Here is a 23,790-nt window from a genome sequence, read left to right on the forward strand (position 1 = left end):
ACTCCAAAAAGTAATCGATTACAAGTAATTTGATTACCTGTAATGCGTACGGTAAAAGTCTGCTTTGTCCGTGTAATTTAGAAGCAATTGTAAAGGTACTGTATGTAGAAATAATCTGAAACTAAAATTAAAGAAGAATACTATTGAAGGGTTACGTCTGACGAGGTGATGTATCAGACGTCCTAGACCCTTTGAGAGAATTTACGAGTTTGCTGAATAATTACACGCGCAAAACGTAGGCTCCAACCCACCCATGAAAACCAGATTCTATTATAAATTCTTATTTTGCTTTTTTCCATACTTTTATGACGCAAACTCGCAATTTTTACGCTATTGTGTCTTGAAACACGTTCTTTGGTTTATTCGTCGTTGCTCCTTCACCGACATAACGCCGACGCCTAAGCGCCAAAGAAGGATATTAGGAGTGCATATCACTTCCGCTAGCTTTACGAATAAAAAGTGAGTGAAGAAATGGCATGTAAAATAAATTACTTATTCCTATAAAGATGCCGCAAACCCCCTCCCCCCCCCCCCCCCCTGGCCCCCCTTCCGTAAAACAAATATATAAAGTTTGAACTGATTCAATCGTAACGAAGTTGCGAATCGCCTTTCAAAGTTCATTTCGTATTTCTTCATTTTTATTGTGCAACTATACTATGGTATAACAATTACAGATTACTAGAATTCCTCATGATTCAATCGCCACTGAGTTGCAAGAACCAGTTAAAAATCTTTCCTTTTTTTTTTCTTGTTGCATCTTTGTTACAGTATAATCATTACAGATTTAGTTGATTATTTTTCTGGTTTGTGTATTTAAATGATGATAAGTGTATTTTTATACCTGCCATACATTCACTTGTTTTTATTCGTAAACCAAGAGAAAGAGGATACGTCTCCAAATTATTATCCTCTTACGCCAGTCAAACCACTGCCGTTCTCTCGGTGGAGCAGCCACGAGTAATAAACTCAAAACTTGTTCAAAGGCCCAGTAATACCTCAAACAAGAAGACAAACACATTTTAAAAAGTCTCGGTTTCAATGTGAATAGAACAGAGATTTCAGGGCCGGAGAAAATTATCCGCATCATAGCACTCGGCCAGACGCGCCAAAATTACTTTTGCTTTCTAAAAATGACATTACCAAATTACTTTGCCTGATACAACTAACGCAATTAGTTTACATTGAAAATTACCACAGCAAAAAGTGCTTAATTACTATTGCAAATTACTGGAAAAGAAATGAATTGCTCAATAATTTTCTTTTTAATTTCAGTACAAAAATTAATTGTTACTTCTTGGCTATATATATATATATATATATATATATATATATATATATATATATATATATATATATATATATATATATATATATATATATAATATAAAAACTTAATTTGCATACTCCGTTGTTTGCAGTCTTCCACACTCGAAGCAAGGCGAAGATTGTTGTGACGATGTAGACGCGAGTTTTAGAGACACGAGATGTCTGGGGGGCAGTCCATATTCGGTTAACTCAACGAATCTGGACGATTCATATCTTCACTGTGCCTATTGTTTTAGGTTGAATAGATACGGTTGCCTAAGCACATTATCATGAAAGGTGCGTCATTGACGCGTGGTGGTAAAGTCTTTTCCATAAACTTTACCACCACGCGTCACTTCACGGTGATTTCCTCGAGCCACCTGCCGTTATTTTTCCACGCCGCGATCACCCCTACAAAGTTAAACGCATAACCTGTAAGTCATCTGCCTTTTCCCGGTCATTCATTCCACGTACCACAATCGATTGGAATAATCTACCATCGCACATTACCTCAGAAAAAGACACCACGAAGTTTCAAGAACAAATTCAAAATACTGATGCCATCTAACTTTTGCTGTTTTACATTGTTGTTTCCTCTTTTCCGGAACGTGCAGAGCAAATGTGTACCATTTTGTTTGTACCTTGACTCAGCTTTATTGCGGTGTGATGAGTGAGTGTATGTTTTTTATTCGTTTTTGAGTGTATCCTTTATTTTCTTTTTATTATTAAGTGTATTGATTGTTTTCTAGTATTCTCCTATGTTGTTCACTGTGCACTAGTTCCTATTGGAACGATTTATGTACCCCCCCTATGTAATACCCTCTCACGAGGGCCTTTAGGGGTAATATAAATAAATAAATAAATAAATATTGAGAACCGAAGCCTTTTAAATTCCTCCTACCATTTTAATTTTTTTTACAAATAGCTTTGTATTTCTTAACACTCGCGCATAACTCTCGCAGGCTTCCAACGAGCTACAGGTATTTGAACTCTTCAAGACGTCTCCATGAGTTGCACATACCGTTTTTAGTTCTTAATATTTACTTTTCTATAATAACGTTCAAACTGTTTTTTTTTCTTCTTTTTTTTGAGCAGGCAATTTGTTGGTGGTGTTTTTATTTTCAGGAAAATACACTTGAAACCGAAACAGTATTTCACCACTTTCACTACCATTGCTGGCATTAGGTAATTCGTTACATTGTCGATTTACCTACACCTAAGGGTAGTTCATTATATTAAAAATTATTTCTATAAGTAACAAAATTACTAGCTGTATTTCCGTTACCCCCACCTTTGTATAGTGCTAACCAAGCAAATGTTCTTGGCAGATTCATGTCCTTCTATAAATCCCCTCATTAATAGTGACCGTCCAATACCTTTTTTTCTTTTTTTCCAAATCTTGGTTCTACACTATTTTTAACGTCAGGATTGTTACGCCTCGTTCACACACTTGTAACCGATTAAGACCGAGGGAGACAAGAACGGTTTCTAAGCCTTTTGTGACGGCGTATAGCCGTCACAAGAGGCTATACGCCTCTTGTGACGGTGACTTGAGGCCATACGCCTCTTGTGTATAGCCTCAGGTCCGCGAAGAGCTTCACGAAGAGCGGCTTAGTTTACGACAACTTAGCTAAGAAGTTCGTAAGTTAAGAACATCGTAAGAAGAGGAGAAATCGGTATTCACGAACGCGTTCTTAAGTGAGAGGAGGAAAGCGACGTTTTCGTACTGACAAACTAGAGCTTACCGGTGCTATTGTAATGGCGACGGCGTCTTCGGCAGCACGAACCACCAATCGGAGAGCTCGCTATGGCTCGGAGCAGTTCGGAGCACGTGAATTTTTAATAAAAAACACAGGCGGCCTTTCCTCCACCGCTTGTCTGGCGTTCGTGTCCGTGCAGTGATATGTCGACGCTAACACGAATTAAACGCGCCCGAATGCCGAGGCCGAGATGCGTAACAGCCTCCTTTGACTGCTACGTACTTGATCGCTACGAAGTCAACACAACTTACATCGTTGGTAAAGGACGGCCCGTGTCAGTCGTTTGCAAAGCGACGTAGATGGAAACAAATTGCCGCGGCGTTTTTCGCGGCCTCGAAGATGCAGGAGCGATCCGACGTTAAAAAAGATACGTTTGAACAACGAGAGTGTCAGCAAGAGCCACGTAAATACCTGTTCACACTCGGAGCGGACGCGCGCGTTTGATCGAAGTGCTGTATTCGCTCTGTTGGACAGCGAATTGGTAAGCGCTTCAGGACCGATCTTTTACGATTGCAACTCGATACTTACGTGACACTCGGCAAAGATTGGACCGGCATCGCGTAGCTCCCACGAACTGTTATAGATCCACAGTGACGTGCAGTCATGTTAGAATTAAAATAGAATACTAATAACAAAGTGTACAAACCGTGTTGCGTAGGTAATCTATACGGCGTTTATTTGAGGTCTATATAACACAAAACAAGGATATAGAATCGATTAGAGTCCCTTTTCGACGACAGCGTTCGTCACCGCTGCCTCAGAAAACAAAAGGAGATGGCAAGGGGAAGAGATTGAGTTTTTAATCTAAAATTGAGGTCACCGAACAAACTATTAGTACGAGAAGAGTCCACAAGGGTCGCGCGGGCATATTCCATAGCAAGCCAGCCGGTCGTGGGCAGACGGTCTTGGCCAAGGACCGTCGGAGCAACGCTGCGTCGGAGCAGGGATGAGTGCCTGCTAAGTTTATATTCTGCCGAGCTCGCTTAGTCGGTGGGATCGTTGCCGTTGTAGCTTTCCCCGGGTGTTTGTGGATCCAGCATTCATGTTTTTAGTGGCCGGTTTCACGAACTTCTTTTTTTTTTTCTTCTGCTTGAAGTTAGGACGCGCGAGAAGAGCACGTAGAAAAATAAATGTCCGTTGGTAGTCGCGACCAAGTAACTGAGCGCCGCTGTCGGCCATGTTTATTTGATCTTAGAAAGCGCGTAAGACAACTCCGGGGCTGTCGTAGGTTTCCATCGTAACTTGCGCAAAAGTTACGATAATTTTTGTTTTGAGAATACGAATTTGTTCATACGTTTTGTCGTACGCACCTTTCTGACGCAAGATCGTTTCGTGAACCTGGCCACTTGGTTGTTTTAAGTTGTTCTCGGATTTATGGACCAGGCGGCTCGAATAGGTAATCGTGAAGGTGCGCCCACAATGCCTTTGGCAGATTTATCATTTTCTTTTAGTATTAAAGGCTTTGATTAACAAGTCACAGTAAGCAAATATGACAACCTCCTAACTCTAACTCGCCAGAAACCTAGGCTATGTATTATGCACATAGGTAAACTAAAAAGATTTTTGGATCCTCAGAAAAAAAAACTTTAATATTTGAAATGAAAGAAGCTAAAACTAAAAACTGCCCGGAAAAATGCCATTTCTTCAACTAGATAATAATAAGCTTTATTTTTATTTCCCAATACAGAGGGATCACATTCGGTAGCAACATCGGCAGTAAGATAATTTCAGTTAGTAAAATGGAGTGCAAGAGGTAACAACGTGAATTTATTAGTGCGTCAGAATACTGGTTCAATCTTTAGTTTATTGGCGGTATTGAGAAACGGGGTATAGAACCGTTCCTTTGGGTTCGGGGGCGCGCTGGAGCCAGACTTTTGACGCCGGGCAGTGGTTCCAAATTGCCAAAAGCGCAGTTCGCTTTCCCTTTAAGCTTCGTTGCAATGGCAAACAGTGATTCGGGATATTATTTCGTTTTTCTGTCTGCTCAAAAACCGTGTTTTTTTATTTTTTTTATAAAGGATAGGCGTTTTTTTTTTTAAATGAACTTTGGTAGTGTGCTTTGTGTCTGCAGTGGATATTATAACCAAGGGAAAATAATATTTGCCTTCTGCGAAGTACGCCTCGCAAGTGTAAAACTGCGTTGATTGAATTGTTGGCGTTGCTGGCAATGCGATCCCCGGCATATGTTTCTCAAGCATTGCGACATTCAAGTCAAGCGAAATGCATATTTTTTGGGGGGCGAAGCTCATTAGGGTCCAGCCTTGTCCGTCCGGCGTCCGTGCTCACATCGACTGCCATCCCAGTTGTCTTCTTAAAAAAAAAAAAAAAAAATGTTTGCGCAGTTGACTGGATTCGAGCCTGTGCGGGGAGACCCCAATGGATTTTTAGTCCATCGCCTTAACCACTGGGCCACGACTGCGGGACGAGTAGGGGGCTCTGAGATATGGTAGTAACTCAAGAGCTGGGGATGTTCTCGAAACGCAGCCCGGAACTCAGTACTACCTATGAGCAATAAAAAAAAATCAGCACCATCATCACTACCTATGAACAAAATCAGTATCATCAGCACCACCAGAGCTCCGCCCCAATCAACATCATTCACCACGTGGAGATGCGGTCATTTTTTACTTTATGGTTTCGCTCGCTCTTTTAAGTTAGAGTTATTTGGATATTGATGAGGATACTATATCGTTCAAGTTTTCTTTTCCCGTACAGTTGCGCAGTCAGATACACTTGAACTCAGGCAAAAGGTCATTGAAAGTTACCGGCTGCTGTAAGCCTTATTCGTTTTTCTTCGATTGGTGCGAATATTTTGAAAGACGAGGCATGTGCAGCCAGACCGCAGGAGTTAGCAAAGCCGTTCGAAAACCGACGCGGGGCGTTAACACGACCACTGCTTGTCTGTTTCCACGTATTTTGAACGGGTCAGATAACAAAATCTGAATCTTTTACTACTCATATTGTTGCACACATCCGCTACCGTCAAAATGACTGCATTGTAAATAATGCAATAATGCACTCACTCATACTGTTATGACTAACACAAGTGATCACCCATCGACTTACATTCTCGTCAATACTGTCGCCTCCCTTTATATTCTTATATGACCTCAGAATGATCATTGTGAACACAGTTGCTGTAATTCCAAATACGTTTGCTCGCGCCAATATTTGTTTCATGGTTCTGTAGGCGCAATTATATTTTATATTTTAGAACCTCTCCATCACGAAAGGACTTCAATATAGCCATATATATATATATATATATATATATATATATATATATATATATATATATATACAGGTTTTTTTTTTTATTCTTACACATTTGTTTAAAAAAAACCGTGAAAGCTACACTAATGCGGTTTGAGCAGGTGGGTTAATATATAATTAACGAATTTTAATTAATTAGCCGACTTATCGCAAAGATTAGCCACCCACACAATGTCCGCCTGTCCGTATAACCCACCTGCACAAACCGCATTAGTGTAACTTTCAGGTCTTTTTTTTTGACAAATGTGTAAGAATAAAAAAAACACTCTGTATATTTATATATATATATATATATATATATATATATATATATATATATATATATATATATATATCTTCGCGATAATTGGGGGGTTAATTCAAAATGTTTATCATAAAATTTCAGTTATTTAGTTCGGTGGTGTTTCTCCTCCACATCCCCTTTATGATGTTTTTTGATGTCTCCAACGTTACCAGCACGCTTCAGCATAAAGAATATTCTACTGTCTCATATTCTAGAGCTTATCTCATCTGTCTGTAGCAGCTAGGGTAAAATTGCGGTCGATGCTAATCTAGTTCTGGCCCGCAGCCTTCCGTTGTGCTTTGGCTGCGTACTAATGAGACTCCGAAATGCCGTCGAAGGCAGAGAGCTCGCGCAGAGGGCGAAGCTTGCAGTATCAGACGTTGCATGAACGCGACAGCGCAGGTTTGGGAGCAGCTTTCGTTGCGCGCACTACTTCCTCGTACACCTTAGACATTTTTCGACAGATATAAGCTCGTGACCATGTCATTTCCTAGACTGCGCTGTCTTTTCTCGCAAAGTACCAAAAAAAGAAAAAAACTTTCAAGCGAAAACCAAATGAAGTGCTAGGTTTAAAAAATTTTGGTTACTGATTTTATATGATGCATGACGAAAATTACGTTACATACCTTATGACCAAAGCCCCCTATAGTTTCTCTAAATTTGCAGAGCTTCGAGAAGCATGAACAGCATATGTAATTTTGTAACTTTGGCTCTTCGTGTGCATGCTAAATCCCGTGCAGTCACACAGAGTGCACAACCCATGCCAATGGACTATTAAAGCGATTTTAATTTGAAATCTACTGGCCCATGCAATCGATTACGACTATGTGATCTCCTGATGATTCACTCGTGGTTACGCCTGATTTAAACAAAATATACCACTGAAATCAAACTCATGGCTAAAAACAAAAACACAAAAAGGTGTGCTACTTTGCATAAGGTCACATTTCTATTGCATGCTCCAGTTAGCGTTAAATGTGCACGGTCAATCAACTGGAGATATAGAATTAACTGCCGTAGTTGGTTTATATTTTGATGAAAGTAACGAGCAAACCTAAAAGTAAATTATAGAATGTTTGTTATTAAATTAGTGTATAAACTGCTGTTGCGAAAATGTAATGAGGCAATTGTAAAATTACTTAAAAAAAACCAATGAATTACAAGTAATCTGTAACCTGCAGCGGATTATCGTTTAACACTGCAAGTGCCCTTGATGCTTTTGTAACCCGGTAAGGATAGCTAAAAGCTGCTCCAGTGATATATCAAAGGTGCTTTCGTGGACAAACTGATACCATGATATTAGAGGAATCCCCGTCAGTTATTCTTAGAAGTTCCATATAAAAGATATCCAAAACCACTTAGTACGATTTATTCTCAGCAACAAAAAGTTTACAGCTACCGACAACGCATTGAATGCCTACCCCTGCCTCCAGATTCTTCAAAACACGCAGAACATGTGCCCCATCAATACTGCAAAGATGTTAATGCCACCTTTCTTTCCAGCATTCATTGATAAAATGAACCAACTTGAGGAGATTACGATGAATTGCTTTACAAAAATCACGCTTAGGACACTCACTTTATAGTTCGCTTCCGGTGCGCAATACTTAGAGCAAGAAGCTTAATTATAGCACCCCATATTTTAATGAGCAGAGCAGTTGACTTTGTTCTATCATAGATTTGTTTAGCGACCACTTAATTTAGTACTTTCGTATTCGGGTGCATTCTGATTATCCCGAAAAAGGCTCGACATAGCTAGTCTTTTGTGCTTGTTTTAAGTTTGTCAGCGTGTGGGTTTGCCAGGCTGATTTCTCCAAAGTAAATGACGCCTATAATATATTACTATGCAACCTAATCTTTTATTAAAGAAATGGAGTGCTTGCACGATGCAACACCGGCCTCTGGTCGATCATCAGCGCCATCTTCAGTCCACTTCCACCATACCTTGTGTCCGGAAAGTCAGTACGGTTGTTCAAATACCTTGTTACAGTTGGATAAGGAACGGACTCGTGTTAATTGCAGAGTTCCTTTCTCAATCCTTTTCGCTTGGTAGGATTTGCGTGTCGTCCAAGCACCTAATATCATCTTATCTCCTGGCTTCCAAAGGTTGAAAGCGTATGACATCTTATTTCCAGCTTTTAAATAAAAGTAGGATGCGCGCGGGTGAATAATTCTGATTTTATAGTCTGTTTGAAGCAAATAAAACAAGCTATATTAATAATGCACATCTATATATATGTATATATATATGTATACATATATATATATATATATATATATATAGAGAGAGAGAGAGAGAGAGAGTTTTGTTTTAAATTAACTCAAAGTATATTTCTTGAACATTTTTAATTATATATTATATGTATTGTCGGTACGATTGGATACGTTCCTTTTAGAAGAATATTTTAGTGTGATTTTATGAAACACCGTGCAAATGCTCACTCAGTATGGTTAGAAAGCAAAGTGGTTAAACCGGAGCGATCGTCCTACAGCAGCCCACCATCTTTTGAGTTCAGGAAATCTTTGCATAAAGGGAATGGAACCTGAAAATATTTGCTGCCAGAACTTTTCTTCCAAGCACCAGACGTTTTCATATACTACTCTAGCCGTGGATTGTTAGATTTCCAGTATAGGCTGAACGTGTCAGCCGTGAGCCCCCTGGTGCCGTGTTTCGCAACCTAAAATACGGCTCCTGCCAAGGGTTGGCACTGCCCTTGTGCGGCGCTGAGTCCCCTCCAGACGGATGTGACGTACAACAAGTCATAATTTGGTCCCACATCCTTGCCACCACCGCTAGAGTACGCCTCCCTTATCTCTGGGTGGTGACGTCAGAACATCTGGAGTACCGACGTTGTATTTTTCCCCCTTTTTCTTTGGAACGCGTGACAAGGCGTTTTTTGGTTCACACTCTGATCGTCCTAGCTTTTGCCCAGTGCTTCGACTTCGTTGGAAAGCTTTTGGTTTCTTTGTATTTTCCTCGTTATCTCGTTCCGCACCAGAGCAGGCACCTTTCTGCATGTGTGGTAGCTTGAGACGCTCAAGTTTGTACAATGCAGAACAAGACCTAACAAGTCCTTTTTTTTCGCAGTGCTTCCTAGGGAGAGCGGGAGGCCTATGGTATGGCAATTCTATTTTCTTTCCATTTCACTTTTATTTAATCATAATAAATTCCAGAATAGCCCTCAACGACTTTCTGATGATTCTGATGTAAAAGAATTCGCGAAATTGTTTTCAAAGACAAAAACAGTTTTAATTTTCTTTCTTTTAACTACGTTCTTTTTATGTATTCAAACTCTCAATTAATTAATGCACCAGGTTCGAGCACCCGTTTAGTAAATCCGAGCGCGATAGGTAAAGAAACCGATTTATGCGGTAAGTTGAAAATGAATTCGGTCCATTGCGTCCACGCTTCACTAAGAACGCTCACAAATATTTCTATAGGCAAATTTTAGGCAACCGAAAAAATGTGAGATATAGGCAAGACAATATAAGTAAATCAAGAATGTGAAGTTGAGGATTTTGCGTAAAATACAGATTTTTTGAAGACATTTTAAATATGTGGAGCAATGTTTACAAGTATACATACGAACTATGTTAAATAGGGGAAAGAAAGTTTGAATCACTCATTGAAAATAAAAGAACAAAGCGAATTAAAAAAAAGCAGATTTAAGCATTTCTTGCGAAACACAGAAGGATCACCTTCGGTAGCAACTTCGTCAGTAAGAGAATTCCAGTTTGTAAAAGTGAGTGCAAGAGGTGAGAACCTGAATCAATTAGTGTTAACGAATATTCGTTCGATATTTAGTGCATTAATGGTATCAAGAACCGGAGTAGAGAACCTCTCGACTAGGACAGGTGGCGCACTGGAGCGAGACTAGTGGCGCCGCGCCATGGCTCAAAATCGCCTAATGCGCCGTTCGCTTTTCCCATCGTGCTTCGTTGCAATGGTGAGCAGTAATTCTGAATATTATTCTGTTTCCATGTCTGTTCAAACACTGTGCATTTTTGTTCTTGTTTTATGGAGATAAAGGTGATTTTTCGCAAAGAAGGTATGGTGGTGCGCCACGTCTTTGGGGTAAACCGCATAATCAAAGAAAATGAACATTTGCCGTCGGCGAAGTGCGTCTGGCAAGTGCAAGACGGCGTTGATTGCTTATTTGGCGTTGCTGACAATGCGATTTTCAGGATATGTTTCTCAAGCATTGCGACATTCGGCTTAGGATGAATGTACATTTTTGTTTCTTTATGATTTCACCCGCTCTTAGAGGTCAGAGTTATTTGAACTAAGATGAGGATTCTATACTGTTTAACTTGTCTTTTCCCGTACTGTCACGCGGTCATATACACTTGAACTCAGACAAGTGATCTTGGAAAGTTACCAGCTGCTGTAAGCAGAAAAAGTTATTCTTTTTTTTTTTTTTGGGGGGGGGGGGGGGAGGGGGCAAAGGACGTCAATAACGAGACATGATACCCGCGCCGTCCGTACCCGAAATCCAAGTTGGCATCGCAAGAACTGCGAAAGTGTCCCAGCAAAACGGGGAAACTTGCAACCCCCTATCTTTTTCTTTTTTCTTGTGACGCATGCAATAGCGCGTGCGCATGTGGGGCGGTGGCTGCGTCCTTCTCTACGAGCAGCCAATCCGGCGTGAGCGTGGTTGCTAGGGGGTCTATCGCCTGTGCCCTAAACATATGCGACCGGGGATAAGATTGCAGAGCCAGAACTTTTATTCCAAGTACCATGTTTTCATATACATCTAGCCGTAGATTGCTAGATTTCCAGTATAGGCTGAACGTGTCAGCCGCGAGCCCCCTGGTGCCATGTTTCGCAACTTAAAATACGGCTCCTGCCAAGGGTTGGCGCTCCCCTTGTGCGGCGCTGAGTCCCCTTCAGACGGAAGTGACGTACAACAAGTCATAATTTAGTCCCACATCCTTGCCACAACCGCAAGGGTACGTATATCTTATCTCTCGTGGTGACGTCAAAACATCCGGCGTCCCGACGTTTTCTTTTCCCCATTTCTTTGGATTGCGTGATAAGGCGTATCTTGGTTGTCGCTATTATCTTCTTAGCTTTGACCTGTGCTTAGACGGTGTAATGGCGCGTTCACACTCTTGCAACCGAGAACGACCGAAACAGACGACACTTTATAAAACCTCTAACAATTTCTTAGGACGAGAGAACACACTGTCACGCTGGCGCCATCTATGCGGTGACCCTGGAACTGCATTTCACTAGAGCGAAGGTTTTGCGGTATTTCCGAGATCAAATGTGCGTAATACCTCTCAGAAATGCACGTTTATAACACTGACAAAAGTTTTTCCAGCCAAGCAAGAAAGGATAATGCGCGAGAGAAATAGAAAATATGCCGGACCGCCAAGTTCACAGTGCTACCCAATAGATGGCGCCTCTGTGTCCTCTCGTTGAGATTTCACGTTTAAATATCTAAGCTTAAATGGTAAAACAAAATGGCTAGGTGGCGTAAGCTACCGCCCGATCGAAAGAGCGCAGCCGTATTCATCCATCCATCCATCCGTTGTAAGAGGTTTCATGGAACCCAGTTTTAAGAGGTCGCAAGAGTGTAAACGGGCCTTAAGAGTTTTTTGTTCCTTGTCATCTTCCTCGTTTTTGCATTTCGCACCAGAGCAGGCACGTTTCTACATGTGTGACAGTTTGAGACGCTCAAGTTTGTAGTACGCAGAACAAGTCCTAACAAGTCCTTTCTTTTCGCAGCGCCACTTGGGCAGAGAAGGAGGCCTATTCCTCATGGCAAGGAGTTCAAGGAGAATCTTGGCACGCGGCATTCGAAACAGAAATATTGCCGTGACTCGTGCTTGTACACTGTCCTTTGTATGGTATGGGAGCAATGGGACCCCGGCTGTAGCTCACAAAGATGCTTGTATCCCACATAGCTCATCGTTAACACAGTCTCTCATTCTCAAAATACGGAACGTCTCGTCACAATCTGAAAAAAAATCTGTACAGTCTGCATCAGACGTGTAAACATTACTAAAAAAAGAATTACATTTAAAATTACATAACGCTAAATTGCAACTAATTACATTCACGATTACCCTTCCACAAAAGTAAGTGACCGTTACCCAAAAAAGTAATCCGCTACTTTCTTGGCGTTAATTTTTACCTTGCTATCCCACGGCAAGAGACAAAACACGAGAGTGTTGAGGAAGAGTTTATTCTTGCCACCAGCCCCACTTTAGTGACATTGAGCAACAGCTGGCTCTCGAAAGTCTAGTCGGACGTCTTGCCTCGTTTATAAGTGAAGATGTCGTCCACGGCGCTGAACACTTCTTCAATTGAGGCACACACGAATGCCTGACGCACTGCACAGCGAGCTCCTTGAGTAACATGGAACGGCTCTCTGTCCTGGCGTAAGCGCAATGCTACGGTGTTACAGTCGGAGTTTGGCGCTGTTGGAATGGCAAAGCTAAAAACATTGGAATACAGATACTAAAACTTCGAATAAAAATAATGTATGTCAGTATATTATATAAACATATTTTAGCCTGTAAATATATTGGAAAACAGTGGCACAGGAAAAAGGCAAAACACAGTAATCACACCTTACAAATAAATTCGAGGTTATGCTATTATATCACTACTGCATTGACTCTGAGCAGAAATCGTGCCTTGGTTGAGACGTCGGTAAATAAGAAGATTGAATTTTTAAAATATATGACACCAAAAACATCAAAGAATCCCTTAGAAAACAAAAATATAACGTCGAATGAAGCGGAAATATAGACGCACGTTTTTTTTATGCCGTCCAAAACCCACGTAGCACGGGTCGGCCGTAGCACAGCTCGGACTTCTTTAGCCTAGTGTCAGGTGAGGCGACGGCAGCGTCTCCACATAGACAGCCGTAATCCTTATTTTTTGAAATACGACCTAGATGAGAGTCTTACTTCTTACTTCCGCTCCTGGAAGGTCTAAGCAAGCACTTTCATTGTGAAGCCGTACATCCATAAGCTATAGAGCACGATTTTATTACCGCTGTACGATCATCGCTGAAAGTTACCATATATTACCTATAACGCATCCTGATATTGCAAATTTAAAACAAAAACATGAGAAACGAAAAGCCTTACACAGATGATAGGCAACTTGAAGCTTGTACAACATTAGGTGAAATACAGAACCAAATCAAATAAACGTTAGTTTCTCGCAAAGATGGTGTGTTCTAATACATTTTGAGCAGCTTGCCAGTTAATGTCACATCAATTTCAGTCGGTTTTTGCGTTGAACTTTATTCGGCAGAAAACGGAGCGTCTCCGCCTTTTGTGACATAAAATATTAGTCGTCATTGTAGCCGAGGCGGGCATTGTTTTGCAAGACGCGCAGTCGACGATTGTTTTGTGTCCTCTCCGGATCTTCGAAAGCAAAAGAGTGAAAGGGCAAAAAGTAAAGGCGCGCACAGATCCACGACACAAGCTCGCGTGCACTTTGACAGTTTTTAGTTCGTTAGGAGGAAACACTGGCTTTCAGCTTGCCTCCTATTGCTTGCGCCGGGAGTCCGGTGCTTTGTATGAGAGTGCTTCCCCTTTCGCCGAGGCCGAACTAGCTGGCGAGTAACAATTGAAGAACAGCCATGAGAAATAGGATTTGAATTGTCGAGGTTTTAGGTGAAGTGAAGAAAGTTTTTAGCATCCGAATAACGACAGGCCTTGCGTTTTGTATGTTGTTGTTGGTGAGTGAAAACAAAATGTAACAGATAACACTCACACCCTTACTTAAGTAAGAAAATTACTTGAAGATTACGTCGTAAAATATCGAATTATTCCCTTACGAAGTTAGTGTTAAATATAAGGTGTTGCAACTAACATTGTTACTTCTAAAGGACAACGGAAAGTTTTGGTCCTTACTGTAGATAATCAGTGTAATATTTAAACTTTCGAACCTGTATAGTCTACGTACTCCAGTCCGTGAAGTACGGTCAAGTTCAAGTTCAAGTTTTTACCCCTCAATGACATACCGAGGAATGTGTTACAGGGGGGGAAGTGCGAAAATGCAGAAAGTAGTTTTGTAATATTTTGTGATATACAGCGCGTGTAATATACAGCGCGCTGTATATTACAAGTTTTGTAATATACAGCGCGTACGAAATGAATTGAACGCAATTTAAGATGGCCGCATAAATCGGTTTTTTAACTTATCACTTTAGGATTTACTACAGAGGTGCCTAAATTTGTTGGACGTTTTCCCTAAAATTCTGGAGAGATTTCCTCGCGTAAGTGAACCAAGAGAGACCAAAAGCAATCTTTGCATATACTTTGAATGTACAATAAAAAATAATAAGTGTTACTGTGGCGCTTATATAGGCCAAATTAAGTGAAGAATATGTCAGCCAACTCTATGTATTTTTTTTATTTCAAAAATTCTTCAATCGCAGTAAACGCCAGAATAGCCCCCAACAGTTTTCTAATAATTTTGTGATAAAAGGCTTAGCGACAATGTTTTCATATACAAAACCAGTTTTTTTTTTGTTTTTGTTTTTTTACTTTGGAAATATAGTGAATTCATAGTCTATATTAATGAATGCACCAGCTTCGAGTTTAAATATAACGCAATTTAAAAAAGTTTAAATTGCGTTCAATCCAGTTTGCCCACACTGCACAAAGAAAGTTCATAAATATACATAATTCAAATTTTGGCAGGCGCAACGAAGGTAGACTTAGTCAAGAGAATATGGAGTTTTCGTTGAGCGTTTTCGCCATTTCGCAAGGATCTCCGCAACCCGCTACGATACATGGAACTCTACAGCCAAGGCCATCGGCGCGCAGGCGCAGTAGCGGCTTCTTCATTTCGTAGGGCTTAGCGGAAGGTGAAATGCGGTCTACAAAAACTCCCTAAGAAAAGGAAATCATTGAAGTGGAGTTGAGCATTTCGCGCAAAATACAGATTACTTCAAGTTAATATTACTTCAAGGCAATTTTAATATCTGGAGCGATGTTCGCGCGTATGCATAAAAACTGTTTTAAGCAGCCGAAATAAACTTAGACATTGAGATTGGTATCACTCAATAAAGACTAATAGAACAAAAGAAAAATAGAAAATAATCACAATAGCAAATGTAAGCATTTCTCGCGAAATACAGAATGATGACATTCGATACCAATTTCGTTAGTAAGAGAATTCTAGTTTGTCAAAGATGGTGCAAGGGGTGAGAACTTGAATCTGTTAGAGGGAACGAATATTGGTTCGATCTTTAGTGTATTGACGGTTTTGAAAAACGGAGTATAGACTATCAGCATCGCGCCGTGCCTCAAAATAGCCTAATGCGCCGTTCGCTTTTCGCTTCGTGCTTCGTTGCAATTGCGAGTAGTGATTCGGGATATTATTTATTTTTTTTTCTGTCTGCTCAAAACTTTGCTTTTTTGCTCTTTTTTATGGAAAGATAGGCCATTTTTTGCAAAGTCTGGTGGTGTGCCAGGTCTCTGTGGGGGATGATATATTCGAGGAAACAGAACATTTGCCGCCTGCGAAGTGCGCCCGCAAGTGCCAAATGGCGTTGACTGACTTGTTGGCGTTGCTGACAATGCGATCCCCAGCATGTGTTTCTCAAGCATTGAGACTTTCACCTCAAGATAATTGCATATTTGTAACTTAATGGTTTTGCTCGCTCTTGGAAGCAAGAGGTATTTGGACAAAGATGAGGCTTCTATATCGTTTAAATCTTATTTTCGAGTACAGTTGCGCAGTCTCGCTCAGGGAAGTGCACTTTCAAAATTACCGGCAGCTGTAAGTATAATTCGTTGTTGTTTTTTTGTGCGAATGATGTCAATGACTAGATATGTGACGAGACGGCGAGAGTAAAGGCTCTGTTATACTCCGACGTCGAGCGTAGCAACCCCGGCGATGGTGTGTTACGATTTGACGCTGTTTAAAGAGCACCTAAAAAAACAACGTGTTTTTTTTTTTTTTATCAGTTTGGCTGGAAAACGTGTGTCAACAAATTAACTTTACGCGAAAAACAAATTATAGAGCAATATTGACAGCGCAATCGAGACGTGATGTAGTCTGTAGTCACCTCCTTTCTACTTGTTTTCTCTGAGCATTTCGGGCGTGTGGAGGAGAGGTGGATCGGCTTCGCCTTCACATTGAGGTGGAAAGAGCGAAAGTCCTATGCAGTATTTCCTGAAGGCACATCTGGAATGACTGAGCTCCACCAAATTTGTTTTATATTTTCCAGGCCCTCGCACAAGGAAATTTATTGAAAGTCCCGAATTTGTTCCAGCACGTTCCAAATAGACCCACAAAAGCTAATGGATTGAGTGGGAATTGGGAAACATAAAATTGGTGTTAAATTTCATGAAAAAAACAACAATAGCATTTCTTTTTAGTTTTCTTGAAAAACAACTCCGCTCCATTAAAAATAAAACTATGTAGTTCCTTTTAGTATTACCTACGAAGACCACACGTCAAATATAACAACCTAGTTCCGTCTCGATGTTTCTTGAACGGTCCGGGCAAACTTCGCGACTCGCTAAGTTGCCGAAAATCGGCTAACTCGAGCAGGCGAATGGATGCGGCGCAACCAACAGCTCAAACAAGGCTCCGGCGGGGGCGTAGCCAACATTGATCCAAACGTCTTCGCCACTGCACCTTTTTTCTAGTTTTTACGTCTCTGGGCAAGCGTAACGGGTCAGGTCAGCAACGTATCCTCTCGGCGCTCAGCGGTGTCCACGTGATTGGCGTAACGCGCCTGCGCAGCTCGCTTCTTGGGAGCCGTCCGCCCGTCCCGCCGTGGTCTAAGGCCGTGGTCCTGCCGTTACCGCCTTCTCCCGCGTCACAACCGCCGTCATCGTCTCACAGTTTGTGATTATTGTCTGAAGCTTCGTTCACACGACGGACATTGCGTGCTCAGACTTATGCCGCAGTTATACAGACGTCGTCGAATGTCGTACACCCCAAAACGCTGTGAAGAGTGCGGCGTAGATGCCACTTGCGCCTGGCACGCGTCCGCCCGCATACCACCCGTCGTTGCGTAGAGGATCACCTGACAGCTCGTACCACGGTATAGCCATGTCCTTGGCGGCCCAAGGCCAATGTTGCCTGACAGAGCCGGAATTTCAATTTCAATTTCAGATCGTGTTAAAAATTAGTTCTAACGATACATATTCCATTTTTTATTTTTTTTTTTTTGCAGAAGCAAAATACGTTGTGTCTTTTACGAGTGTTTTTTTTTGTGCGGAATTACTCATTATCACGAAATATTCGGAATATAGTGGAGCTGCCCATTAAACTTGGAAAGTGAAATGTAAAAACAAAAAAGCAGGGTTCATTACATGGAAAACATCTGCGCTCCTCATTGTCGATAATTTCAGATGTTCAGAATATTCTTCACAATGGGCGCCTGTCTTTCCATTACCTAATATCCCTTTACCGAAGTCACGTGTACAACATTTTACTTCCCGCTGCGTCTTAAGGAGACAAACAGGTTCGTTTAAACTTCACGAGCCCGTATTCATTAACTGCTGTGATCCCCACGTCATGACTGACGACGTCGAGAGAAAGCTTTGCGCTGCATGCTGAGACGCCTAGAGAGTCATCAACTTTGACCCGCAAACAGGTTGGGTAGTCTATACTCTATTTCAAAGCTTGCCAATATGTATTTACTTTCACATACGTTTATTTTTGTTCCATAGTGTTATGATAGCTTCTCTTTAAATTATTTTCATCGAAGACAGACAGACGCTCAGTAAGCTGTGTGTTCGATCAATGACCAACCTATCACTGCTGTTTTTTCTAAGTAAAATGTTATTAATTAACCCTTGCCTATAGGTGACCTGCAAACTTTTAAGCCATTTAACGATTGAATGATTCATTAAAATCCCGAAGAATGTTACTGATGTCACAAGAAGTAAAGTGAAGGAACGTCTGAACAGCATGTCGAACTTATCTTGTGTAGTGGCCACAATACAGATACGGCAGGTACCTCAGGAAAGGCGGCAGCGAAGAGCAAAGCGGTGCGTGGATCAGATGTATAGAGTTACGGAGACGAGAAACATGTACCGTAAAATACTGATCATCTACCGCTTCCACAATAAACGCCCTCTTAGCAATTTCGTAACATTCGGAAGATAGACAAAGAAGTCATCTTTACACATTGTAGAACCTAATTCGAGCGCCTATTCCCCAGTTTTTAAAGATTATTTCCATGATTTCAGTGTGTGCTTGCTCGAGAAATAATAATAATAAAAAAAAAAAAGAATGTGCCACGCACAGGGGCGTTCTTGATCGACGAGAGGCACGTGTTGCATCATTCAAGCACTCCATTTCTTAAAAAACTTAAGTTCCACAGTAATAATTCATAGGCTTCATTTAATTTGTACAAATCAGCGAGGTAAATCCGCACGCCGACGAGCTTAAAGCAAGCCTACACCATCTAACTAGCCTTTTTATGGAGAATCAAAGTGCGCTCGGAGAAGAACGTACAAAATTACGTAATTCACTGACCAAATCTATAATAAAATGATATGATCTGTCGGACTCCCGTCCGACACAGATGCCTGCCATGAGGCCCAGTGATTTAACTACACAGCCCCTAAGGTGTGTGTGTGTGTGTGGTGTACCGCAAGAAAGGCTACAAGCGCGAGCTCCTTGCTCTCCTGAATTAGGTGCAGCTGCCAACGCTATGAGCTCGCGCTCCTAGCCTTCGCTGCAGTACAATATAAGGGGAAACAGAGTATGGCATGCGACTTTCCACGAAAGATGTCAAATTGTAGGATCGGCCTTTCAACCAGAACCACATGGAGTGTTTTAATTTATTTCACCAACTTTTTAATTGAATTGGAAGCAAATGTTTTCATAGTTAATTCGCATTGTCTAAATAACTAAAACATTCCTCATTTATAGTTGATTGATGCCCATAGCAATAAAACAACTCCAAGCAAACGTGTTGGTAGATTTTAGATCACGATGCGAAAGAAAACATTTCCTTCTTGTTCCTATAGTTTAACTAAGTTTAGACGATAAAATATCTGAACACTTGTTACATAGTGATCCGTGGACAACTTAAAACGGCGCTAAATCATTATACGGACAGCAGGTAGGTGTAAGTTAATCTCTATTCCCAACTGCTTGCAAATAGCTGCTTCCTGTTCTGTCCCTTATGTGTGATTTTTTAAATATTAACCTCTTTGACCAAAGTTCTTGCATTTCGAATATGTTTCGAGCTTGATATTACAAAAAGACGTGATTAACCGTTTTTATACAAAAACAAGTATACATGCATAAATTATAAGGAAACATATTCCGCAACAATCTGTATTCGATGAAGTGAGCATTTACAATTTCAGACAAGCGGTTCAATTACCTCACACGCAAAAAGAACAACGGCAAGAAATACCGGGTGTTTGTGAGAGATCCGAAACCTGGCATTTCGCACCACAAAAAAAGAAAAAAGAAAAAGACAACTAGACATGGGGACTTCAACTCCTTCAAAACGCAGCCCCAGTTGTTCGACCAAGATACCAAAAAGTCAACACTTACCATTACCGGAATAAAACTTTAGTGGTAAAAAACTGTTTTCGTCTACGAGAACACGTCGCCCGCGAGAAACAGCAGACGGAATGCCTCTGTTTGCGACCGCAACTCAGAGAGGGCGCCTCAATCGGCCAGGGGTTTTTGGGTAGTTTCGGTTTCGGTCTAGCGGTTTGCGGCACAACACCGCTACACCGTTTCTTATGTGCTCTGCTACGTTTGGGTACAATTCTAGGTTGTTAGTGGACTGTTCTTTAAACTCAGGCTGAGGATCGCTAATTTGTTTATTTGTATATTGCTTTCGTTTATCGTGGATAAAGATGTTTTGTTGCTTCACCAGCTGGCTCTGCATTTTTGTTGTTGTGACGAGAGCCTTTCCCTGATTTACAGGTGTAAAATTGTGTGCGACACCGGTTGTTTAAGACGAAAGTAATAAAGCCAGCGATATATGAGTAGACAACAGGGCACATACAGATAATCTAATTTGTATGGGCATTCAGAGACACGCGAGAGCAGGCGCGTCAAGAGTGGCCAGGCCCCATGACGAAAGCATTTGGCAGCCCTAAAAAGGACCTTTGTCAGGGTATTAAATTATGTAAACCGTACACTTGACGGGAAGGTGGGAGTTGGTTCCGTAGACTGTTGTCAGGTCAGTTCAAGGCAGGGCACTACGCTCTAGTTCGGTTGGAACCAGAGCTTCGACGTGGCCTCCTAGGCGCCAGGTACAGAGGCCAAGCCTGGTCACGTGGTTTCCGAATGCAGCAGCTCGCTTCTCGTCCGTGATGAGAGCGAAGGCTGCCTGGATGCGCTGCTTTAAGGCGTCGAGTGTGGGGATGCGGCTCTTGTACACCTGGAACTTCACAAACCCCCAAGCGAAAAATTTGCATATCGTGAGGTCTGGCCACGGCACGTTCGATTATCCCCGGCCCATCCAGCGTCCTGGGAAGGTATTGTCCAGCCAGTGCCTTACACTGGAAGACCAGTGAGGTGGCGCACCATCCTGCATAAAAATGCATACGTTGGGTTGCATGTGCAGTGCTTCCAACTCGGGAGGGAACTCATCCTGCATCGTCTTCAGGTAGGTGCTTGCAACTATGTTGTTGAAGAAAAACGGGCCAACGACGACCTCTCTCCAGATTCCGCGCCAGACTGTTACCTTCGGCGACTGCAAAGCTTTCTCGAGATTCCGGTGCGGATTTGTCAAACACCAATAGCGGCAGTTCTGTGTGTACACCTGCTCGTCCAGGTGAAACATAACCTCATCACTAAACAACAGAAACTGAAGATGGGATGGACCTTGTGCAATCCTGAAGAGCTCGTCTCGGCAAAAGTCGAGCCGCTTTTCGTAGTCTCCGGGCAACAACTCATGAATCAGGCCGAGCTTGTAAGGCGCATCTCGTCAATAGCTTTGCGCACGGTATACGTGGGTACTCCGAACAAACGCGCGGCTCTTCGCGGAGACATGTGGTGGCGAAGCCGAGCTCTTCCTTTTGAGGAAAAACATGGAAGACGTGCGTTTTGTTCTTGACGCTATATTCTTCTGCAAAGCGCCGGGCCCACATCAATATCACCGCCTTCGAAGGTGGTTCGAAAAAAAAAAAAAAAATTGTGCTTGACCTTTTTGAAACTCCTCAGTTCGGTGTTCGAAAGTACGACCTGATTTCGTTGCTTGCGCATTAACTGCCGCATGAGGCATACCAGCTGGTAATATAAAAAAATACAACTGATTATGTACAATTAATGCAGGTGTGCGTAGTTGGCTGTCGGCGTCGTGAAGACAGAAGCAGACGGCGCCTGCTGAGGTATTTCTCTGGACACATTTTCATAAAAACACTCGAGTGACATACAATTCCAGTTATTTTATTTAGTTTTGTTTCCTACTAGTAATAACCGACGAAGTTCGGAACAAGGATACAAAACTTTTGTCAGGTATTTTAACTTTGCCGCCAGACGTTCGGGTTAGACAAGCGGGACAGCGCGGGAAGCTTCGGGGACAAGTGGCGTCATCTGTGGGATGTGGTCGCAAACATAGGCATTTCCTCTGCTGCTTCTCACGGACGGCGTCATTCACAGGCGAAAACAGTTTTTTACCTCCAACTTTTTATTCCGGTAATGGTAAATGTTGACATTTTGGCATCTTGCTCGAACGGCTGGGACTATTTTTTGACAGAGTTGGAGCTCCCCGCAATGCATAGTTTATTTTTGCGGTGCAAAAAGCCGGGTTCGGATTTCTCACGAACACCCGGTATATTCTTCCTGCTGAAAAAGGTCCGCACGGGCCTCAATATCTTTCTGTGGAAACTCTTTGCCGCGCACTTTCTGTTTCGTTTTTTTTTTTTTTTTTAACACTATTTCTCGGGCAAGTACACACTCCAATTTTCGGAAATAATCACGTGAAATTGGGGAGTGGGCGCTCCTTAGGTCAACAATTTGTAAAGGTGTACTTTTTGGCTATTTTCCGAATGTTAAACATTTGAGGGAAGGGCGCTCATTGTGGAAAGGGTGGATAGTGAGTATTTTACGGCACGTGTTTCTTGTCGCAGTAACTCTATACGGCTGATCCGCGCACCGCTTTGAGCTTCGCTGTCGCTTTTCCTGAGGTACCTGGCGCGTCCGTATTGTGGCCACTACGCAAGACAGGTTCGACCTGCGGTTGAGACGTTCCGTCACTTCTCTTCTTATGACATCAGTAATATTCTTTAAAAATTTTGTCAATAATTAAAACGTTAAATGGCTTAAAAGTTTGCAGGTCACCTGTAAGCATAGTTAATTAATAACATTTTGCTTATAAGAGGCAGCAGTGATAGGTTGGTCATTGAATGAACACACAGTTTACTGCGCGTCTATTTGGCTTCGATTGAAAAGCATTGCAAGCAAAAGTATAACACTATGAAACAAAAAAATAAACGTACGCCTAAGTAACTATATTGACAAGCTTTGAAATAGTGTATAGACTACTCAGCCTGTTTGCGGGTCAATGTTGATGACTCTCAAGGCGTCCCAGCATGCCACCCAAAGCTTTCCCTCGACGTCGTTAGTCATGCCGTCGGGATCACCGCAGTACATGAATATGGAGTTGTTCGCAAAGTCCAAGAAAATCTGCTCGTTTCCTGAAGACGAAGCGAGAAGTAAAACGATGTACACGTGAGTTCGGTAATGGGGTAATAGTTACTTAAAAGACAGGCGCCTCCTGTTGAAGAACATTCTGAACATCTCAAATTATTGACACTGAGGGGCGCAGATGTTTGTATTGCTTGTAATACACTCGGCTTTTTAATTTTTTTTTACATGTCATATGTCAGGTTTAAGAAAAAAAAAAAAAAAAACGCATGTTTTGTGTATTTTCTTGAAATATAAAAATATACATATTTACGTTTCCTGACTCGCACTCAGTTCATTAGTTTCCGTGGGAGTATCTCGAACGTGCTGGTAAGAAGGTGTGACTTTCAATACATTTTCTTACGCGAGCGCCTGGAAAATATAAAACTCAATTGGTGGGGCTCAGTTCTTCCACATGTTCCTTCAGAAATTTGTGCACAAGACGTGTACACAGTAGCCTAATATTTCTTAGACAATATGTTTTCCTGTTTATGCAGTGGGCATAAAGCAAAACGCGGGAACTTTCTTACCTATGAGCAAAGCTGCTACCAATGTCCGGTGTCACAGTCAGT

At 41.7% G+C, this 23,790-nt stretch overlaps 1 non-coding gene across 1 annotated transcript; it reads right to left on the reverse strand.

The window, feature by feature from the left end:
- Positions 1–5,402: 5,402 nt before the first annotated feature.
- Trnaf-aaa lies at positions 5,403–5,484 on the reverse strand. The gene has a single exon. It is a non-coding gene; the product is annotated as a tRNA-Phe (tRNA).
- Positions 5,485–23,790: the final 18,306 nt, after the last annotated feature.

The sequence above is a fragment of the Ixodes scapularis genome, unplaced genomic scaffold, assembly GCF_016920785.2.
Source record: "Ixodes scapularis isolate PalLabHiFi unplaced genomic scaffold, ASM1692078v2 ptg002746l_1__unscaffolded, whole genome shotgun sequence".
NCBI classification, from domain to species: domain Eukaryota; kingdom Metazoa; phylum Arthropoda; class Arachnida; order Ixodida; family Ixodidae; genus Ixodes; species Ixodes scapularis.